We start from the raw sequence: 8,562 nt of genomic DNA, 5'->3' as shown, positions 1-8,562 counted from the left end.
AGCGAAACTCCATAATAGCCTAAAAAATGTTAGTAAATGAAAAAATTGTCCAAAAAGATGACTAATTTAGATGATCTAAATGATAATTTATGACACCTTTGGCTCCAGTGTGTGATGTTTGTACGGGAGTGTCTTCTTGAGCCAGGTCAGGTCTGACTGAGGAACGCTGCTTCACAGAGGATTCATGGTTAATCTGACCGTTTCTACATCCTGTCTCCAGCAGAAGACCTGTCACAGCTCGGGTCAAAGGGTATAAACTATAAAGACTGAAACAGCATGAGGAACTCAACCTCTGGAACTCAGAGCAGCTGGAGTGTTTCCTGTAAAAGCAATTAATATAGAAATACGTTTAAATCAAGAAAACACACGTAGCTCCATGAACTGTCTTAAAATCCAAACTAATAGTCTTCATTTTCTCTCTATTCGTCTTTATATTTTTTTATTTAATTTTTTTATGTTTAACAGTTTTCACAACTGTTTTTATGATGTTTGTTTCTTCATCTTATTTTATATTTTTTAGTCAACAGGAGTTGTTTTTTTATGTGATACATTAATAATAAAATTACTGATTGTGCTAATATGCTTTCATTGGGGAATGTGCTTCAATCATTTTAGGAACGAGAACTCTTTTATGACTTTATGAATTGTGAAATACTAGAAGGAATATTGTTTCACATGACAGAATTTAGAACATTTTGATTTAAAATTCAACCTTTAAAATATTTATATAAAATTATATTTTATTTGTTCTTATTTTCTGCACTAAGTGCTTAGTGTTTGCATTCGTTCATAAATAAAATATATCAAGACAACAATGGTAAGAACCCCCAAAGTGTTACAATTACTTTTATTTTATCACAAAGTCCCACAAAGTACAGAAATCTCTTTAGTAAAGGAGTTTTGAAAAGTGACAAAAACCTGAATTGTGGCTAAATACATCATTGGCAGAGCAGGTTTCATATGGCGGGCCATTCAAACGCCTTTCCACTTTGAACGGAGAGAGGAAGGGATGGACTGTAATGCTCTGAAGGAGAATTATCTGAAAGACAAACTGTAGAGTAAACACAGGGGTGATAGTGGCATTAAAATATATAAAGAATGAAGACAGAACCTGAAGGCGCTGATCGTATTGAGTGCTGATCATATGTGCAGGCTGCTCTTAAAAAGCTGATGTCAGACTGTGCTGCTCCTTCTTGGTCTGTCTATTCTTCTGTGCTCTTCCCCTCCATGCTGTCCTGCTTCCTGCTGACTTCCTGCATGCGTCTCATGTGTGTCCGGGGCACAGGCTGCTATACAAATTCTGACCCCCATTGTAAGTTACACTCCAAACAAAAAAACATGAAAGGACGTCCTGGCACAATAAAGTTCACCGCTGAAGCCAAGGGGTTGTCCAGATGTCTCGAGCCACGAGTTAGGAAAGTCTGCTCGGTGGTTTGACTGGCATCTTCCCAGCATCCTGAGTGTGTGTGGAAACAGAGCACACAGGGACGAGAAGACCTTTAATCCACATCAGATCTAAATCTGCCATGCGTTCCATACTTTTTTTGTAAATGCTATTTAATAAACATTGATCCAGATCAGATTTCTTTAACTGTTTTAAAGATAATCTGTAATGCTGATCTCTCCAGCAGAGGGCAGTACTGCAGCATGGATGAGTGTGTTGTGTCAGTGGAGGAAGGTGAACACGTGAGCAGCAGTGTGATTTCATACAGAGAAAGAGTCAGTTGTTGGTTTAGAGCACTGTCAAAGTCGAGGCCCGGGGGCCGGATCCGGCCCTCCAGGTAATTCAATCCGGCCCTCCAGATCATTTTATTTTATTGTCATTAATGACCTGATGTTATCTTAAACTTATTTCTAACTTGTATAATTTTGACAAAATATATTTGTATGGAGAGTAAAATATTGAAAGTTATTTAAGGTTTAAGTTGATTTATTCTGGAATAATATTGATGCCTTCTTATTAATCATAATTATGTTAAAAAGTTACAGTTTTAAAGTTTTAAAAATGTAGTTTTATAGTGTTCAATAAATGTTTATCCTGTTCGGCCCGTGACCTAAGGGGTGTTTTGGATTTTGGCCCCTTGTGGGATTGAGTTTGACACTCCTGGTCGAGACTGATACAGAAACAGGAAGTGGAGCTGGAGGAAGCAGAGATGAAGATGTTGAAGTTCTCTTTGGGAGAGACCATGATGGACCAAGAAGATGGAGATGGTTTGGACACATTGAGATGATGTTAGTAAAAGGATGCTGAGGTTGGAGATATCAGCAAAGACCTAGGATGTAGAGAAGGAGGACATGATGGTGCAGTTGACGGGAGGGAGGAGGATGTGAAGGAGATGGTTGGATGAATGCTGATGATTCAGTGTGGCGACTTCTAAAGGAGCAGCAGGTTATACACAGTGAGCTGGTTGGCTTCATGCTAGAGTGTGTTTAAAGAGCTCTTCACCTCCAGGACCAAGCTCTGATGGCTCCTCAAGTGTCTCTCTTAGAGTCTCGTTTCCTTAGTGGTCTTGGTCAAATCACTTGATTTGTAGCCACTAAAACTTTAGGAAAAGTGCAGCTGCAGAGCAATGCTATCAATGCTCTGAAGATAGACAAGCTAGACTATACAACACTCAGCAAAAGAACCACGGACAGAATGTCTGAAATGAATATTTAGTTGTTATCAGACATTCTCTAATCTGTCGTCACTGCAATCTGTCAGACTATTAATCCAAAGAAATCCTTTTTATGTTTTTTTAGTTAGAACTGAGGTGTTAATGGACGCTAAAGAATATAGATCATCTAAAACACATGTCAAAGTCAAGGCCCCGAGGGCCAGATTCGGCCCTCGGGGCCTTGACTTTGACATGTGTTTTACAATAATTAGTATAAGGTAATTTTCAACAGTTATAACATGTAATCTGTACTCTATTACTCTTTGCAGGTAACTTTAATGACACTAATCACCAACAATTTAATTTCTGACATTACAGTCAAATATTCGCGTCTGCTGCTTCCAGCAAGATCTTACAGAAAAGTTGAAGGAACATTTTCCCATGAACAGATCACTTTTTATTCTTTGATGTTTTTTTAAGACTTTAAAATTCCCAAAACATTAATGTGAAAATAATTAGTTTTAAAAAACTCAATCGAGGTTTGAAAAGTCCTTATATGATATCCATCCTGTGTAGAATCATGGGGGAAGTTGGACCATCCCAGCTACTTCAGGGAAACACACCGGTCCACACACACACACTCACAGTAACACATAAATCCATGGAGCATGTTTTTGGACAGAGTTCTCACGCATGCACGAGGAGAACATCCAAACTCTACTCAGAAAGGTCCCAGCTGGGATTTGAACTAGGACCTTCTTACTGTGATGCTAGAGTGCTGACCACTCTCCATCATGCACCTTCTACATAATATCTCAATCTCAAATAAATGAAAAAAAAGCTCAGTTAAAAAAATACAGAACTTCACTAACCATCATCATCTTCTTTCTAACAGAATTCTATCAAAAGTTCAGTTTTAAAATCCTGGCCTTCAGTGATTGGCTGATCAGCTGCTCTGTGCTCACTTCCTCCATCATCACATTGATCCTGCTGTTGATCCCTCCACACCGTTGTTCTGAGGATCCTCTTCTGCAGAAGTGATGGTTAAAGGAACCAAACACTGAAGCTCACAGAGAGCAGCCGTCTGCTGGGGGTTCTGACAGACGGGTGGTTGTTTGTCGTCCACTCTGTCTGTCTCCACGGCTGTCGATCCTCTTCACCTTAGCCTCCGTGAAATAACAGTTCAAGCTCATCCGGCCTCACTGATTTATCAAACGCTAAGAGGGCGAAAGTCAAACAAGCTTAATGGTCTTCCTCTACCGCCCGTCAGGATCAAACTAAAAGGGTTTGCAGGAACATTCATCCATCAAAAGATGCTCAGGCCAGATACCACTCATTTTATGAACGGACTTCTAATGAAAATGTTATTGAAACTTCTTTAGTGGTTCAGGTTTTTGTGGTTTGTTAGACTTTAAAAAAGAGGAAAGATTCCAAAGCTCCATAACTAAATGCCCTTTGCTTTTGAAATTATTTAAATGTTATAAATATGCCCACGGCACCTTAAGGACACAAGCAAAGGTTTTCTACAACTATGGCTGCCACGATTAGTCGACTAATCAACGAATGATAAACTATTAAAATAGTCGACGACTAATTTAATAGATGATTCGTCATTTCTTTATATTATATGGAGTCAGAGTGTAGTAAAGTTGAAAGTTATAACAGAATCCTGCTAGCTTTTTGGACTATTTTGGCATTTATTAAGGTTTCTTAGCCTATTTTGGAGTTTAGCTAATATTTCAGCTACATGCTAGCTGTTTTGGCTAACTTGGGCTTTTTCTCCTTTTTTTTAGGCTAATTTGGCATTTTAACTAATATTTTAGCTAGCTATCAGCTTCAGCGTTTTTAGTGATCATTTTCAGCGTTTTCAGCTATCACCTTCAGCTTTGTTACTCATCAACTTCAGCTTTTTTACTCATCAATTTCAGCATTTTTAGTGATCATTTTCCACATTTTCAGCTATCACCTTCAGCTTTTTTACTCATCAACTTCAGCTTTTTTACTCATCAATTTCAGCGTTTTTAGTGATCATTTTCAGCGTTTTCAGCTATCAACTTCAGCTTTTTTACTCATCAACTTCAGCTTTTTTACTCATCAATTTCAGCGTTTTTAGTCATCAATTTCAGCATTTTTAGTGATCATTTTCAGCGTTTTCAGCTATCAACTTCAGCGTTTTTAGTCATCAATTTCAGCATTTTTAGTGATCATTTTCAGCGTTTTCAGCTATCACCTTCAGCTTTTTTACTCATCAATTTCAGCGTTTTTAGTCATCAATTTCAGTGTTTTTAATTATCATTTTCAGCGTTTTCAACTATCAACTTCAGCGTTTTTACTCATCAATTTCAAAATTTTTAGTGATCATTTTCAGCGTTTTCAGCTATCACCTTCAGCTTTGTTACTCATCAATTTCAGCGTTTTAGATATCAATTTCAGAGGACAGAGGATTCTAGCAAAAGGGACCAGACTAGTTTGTCTCCTTCCCCCTTTTTTAAAGAGGGAGCAGCCAAGCCAGCTTGCAGATCCAGAAATACTGCCCCCAGAGTCCACATGATGTGCAGAACCATCCAGAACCTCGAGAAGCTCATGATGGATCTCATCCACCAACAGATTAAAAACAGCAAAAATCAACAACATTCACGAAAAAAATAGAAATAATATATTCTACACTACAAAAATATTCACCCATCTGTCTGAAACACACATGAGCATCCCATAATAATCTATGGAGTTTCATCTTGAACTCTCCTGGAAGTCTTTCACTGATTTCTATCTTTTTAAGAACATTTAAGTGTTCTTGGACCAAGTATTAAATATATTTGTAATATCATTAATGCAGGAAAAATGATGAAAGTTAACTATTTTTGACTTTCCTCAAGGACACTTAGCAAGTTCAACAGTTACAATCCAACACAACAAGTTCTTCAAATGACAATGACTGTAAAACAAGAGTCTTGGAGTGAGTAGTTTCATACAGAGAGCTGGCCTCCTCTTCATTAACATTTGTAAATCCTGCTGCAGCTGTACATATGTTTCTAATTGAATGGATTAGTTCCCTTTTTCATGGTGTTTAGATGTTGTTGTGATTGTGGTCACGGTCGTATCTGAGCTGGTTTATTGTGGAGGAAGTGCAGGTTTTCTTCAGCTGTGATGAGTGTCTCTGCTGCAGATCCTGGTTTCAGCTGCGGACAGTGATGATGTCCGAATCTGATCAAACTCCACTGTTATGGCCTCACAGTTTGGCTGATGTTAGCACGCGTTAGGCTCCGTGTTCATAGCAGTCCTGTCTGTCGATCTTGTGAAATTGGCTCAGCGTTAATTTAGAAAGGGGAAGTGAAAGAGTGTTGCTCACACACATACTGAGCATGATGTCTGCCGAGCCCAGTCACCCGTGAACAGCCAGGACATGTGCGCTCGGAGATTGCTGGTTGTTGTAGAGCAGGACATGGTGTGATCTTACTGATAGGCAAATCCCACAGCCGCCAACGCCGACCGAAGACGGAGCTTCAGACCACTCCACACAGACAGAGGTCAAAGGTCAACATGAGGGGAGCTGAAGCAACATTCTGGAGGACTTTAGGGAAAGATCTCATTTTCTGATGTTTCCTTGTCTTTAGTTAAGTTTCTGAGCCGCATTGTCAAACTCAGGCGTCTGCAACCTGTGGATCCAGAGCCACATGTGGCTCTTTTATGCCTTTGTTGAGGCTTTTTAGCTTTAATGTAAAATGCTAACAACTGAATACATATAGATTAGTTATTTAAGTTTTGTCATTTCTGCTTAGATTTTTAACATGTCAAACGACTACCCACAAAAGCTTAATTTACTGTCAGAAAATCTTAATGTTTTTAATGTGTATTCAAATAAAAAACTCCAAACTTTGTTTTATTTTAGTAAGTTTCACTCGAGTGATTGCAGTTTTGAACAAATGCAGATTAAGATGAAAATGATTTAGAGTTGGAGAATGACAAGTAATAAAAATAATAAAATAATAATAAAAAATTTGTTTGACTGTCCTCCATTTTTAATTGAAGTAAAGCTGCTTCAGCAGGAGGAACTTTTGACACAATGTGAGTCTTATTTTGAAAGGAACGAGTGTGCTCTGCTGTTAAAAGTAAAATAATTTACAACTGTTATATAAAGAATCATAAAGACACTGTTGTAATTCAATTATTGTAATATTTAAGCTATATTTATAAAATTAATTGACAAAAAATGATAAATATTGTTTATTTTTTAATGATGAAGTGAGACCGTGGCTCTGGTCGGGTTCTGGTCTGTAAGATACTGGACCAAATGGCTCTTTTAGTGTTTAAGGTTGCAGACCTCTGGTCTAACTGGAGAATGGGTGAAATGAAGCAGCGGCGCAACGCTACGAGCACCACCTGAAGTTTTCATCAAATCCAAACAGAAGTTATCAAAAAGGCTTTTTGCTTTAGTCTGCTTTTGTAAAAAAAGAAAAAAAAGTGATATACAAAGACACTGGAACCTGCAGTTTAAGCAGAAAAGGAAAGATTACTTTATCAATGAGAGAACTGGAAAGAGACACTGAACAGACAAGAAAAGATATTAAAAAAAACGTAAAATTAGAAATACATTACAGTATTTTAAAACATCTTCTCATAAAACTCTCAAAAGAAGCTGCAGGTGTTTGATTTTCAAAACAGTTTGAACTTCTACACTCCAACCCTCAGAAATAAACCAGTTAGCATTAGCTAATTAGCTAGCCAATTATTTTTATAGTTAATTTACATTAGCTAAGACAAAAAAATGCTAATTGTAATGATCAAATCCATCATTTGATCTCCATTCAGCCCAGTTACATCCACCCAGCAGTTTTCTTAACCTGCTGTCTCTTTGGGGTGATGGGGTTGCTGGAGCCTGTCCCAGCTGCTGTCGCGGTACACCCTGGACAGATTGCCAGTCTGTCACAGGGCACACAGTCACTCCCACACATGCCTAGAGACACTCGGAGTCACAAATTAACCTATGGAGCATGTTTTTGGACTGTGGGAGGAAACTGGATGCATGCATAAGGAGATCATGCAAACTCCACACAGGAAGGCCCCAGCCGGGACTGTGAGGTCAGAACACTAACCAGGACCGTGCAGACCTGCTCAGTCAACTGCATTAGAAAATCACATTTATGTAATAATATAAATTCATTATGAAAGGTCCACCTTTGTACCTGCTTCATGTGAAACTGTTTTTGCTCATGCAAAAAATGGAAAATTGACAAACAGAATAATATTTGATCAGATTGTGTTCAAGTGAACATTAAATGAAATTGTAATTGTGCATTAAACCTTATTTGATGATGTTTAACTCTTCAGTAAACTCCACTATGATTTTTCCTTTAATTTCAAGTGTTCATGTCAGTCCGTTCCATGAATAATGGAACACGTGTCAAAGTCAAAGCTCTCGAGTAATTCTATCCGGCCCTCCAGATCATTTTATTCTATTGTTATTAATGACCTGATGTTATCTTGAGCTTATTTCTAACTTATATAATTTTGACAAAATATATTTTTATGGAGAGTAAAATATTGAAAGTTATTTAAGGTTTAAGTTGATTTATTCTGGAATAACATTCCTGTCTTTTTATTATTCATAGTAATGTTAAAAAGTTACAGTTTTAAAAATTGGCATTCTGCTAGTTAATGGACTATTTTGACATATACTAAGATTTTTTAGGCTATTTGGGAGTATAGCTAATATTTCAGCTACATGCTAGCTGTTTTGGCTGATTTCAGTTTTTTGTTTATTACAAAGTCATGACTCTGACTGGACCACTCTGGCTGACTTTTCCTGTGCTGAAGCCATTCTCTTCTGTTTCGGATCATTTGGTCATTGGATCATGTACCAGAGAGTTCTGGAGGTCTTTAGCCGGTCCTCTAACATTTTTCTTCCCTTTATTGAGCATTCAGTGGCTGTGGCGCAGTGGGAGAGCGGTTGACCCTATTGGAAGAT

The 8,562-nt window shown here is 37.8% G+C and overlaps 1 long non-coding RNA gene across 1 annotated transcript in view; it reads right to left on the bottom strand.

Moving 5' to 3' along the window:
- Positions 1 to 830: 830 nt before the first annotated feature.
- Positions 831 to 8,562, bottom strand: part of LOC118600199 — a 24,784-nt gene continuing 17,052 nt past the window's right edge. Inside the window, exon 2 of the long non-coding RNA XR_004949778.1 lies at positions 831 to 1,456. This is a non-coding gene — a long non-coding RNA (uncharacterized LOC118600199). The remainder of the gene's footprint in view (positions 1,457 to 8,562) is intronic.

Source organism: Oryzias melastigma, linkage group LG19, assembly GCF_002922805.2.
Source record: "Oryzias melastigma strain HK-1 linkage group LG19, ASM292280v2, whole genome shotgun sequence".
NCBI classification, from domain to species: Eukaryota; Metazoa; Chordata; class Actinopteri; order Beloniformes; family Adrianichthyidae; genus Oryzias; species Oryzias melastigma.
The sequence above is the reverse complement of the archived record's forward strand: the minus strand, read 5'-3'. Positions and strand labels throughout refer to the sequence as shown.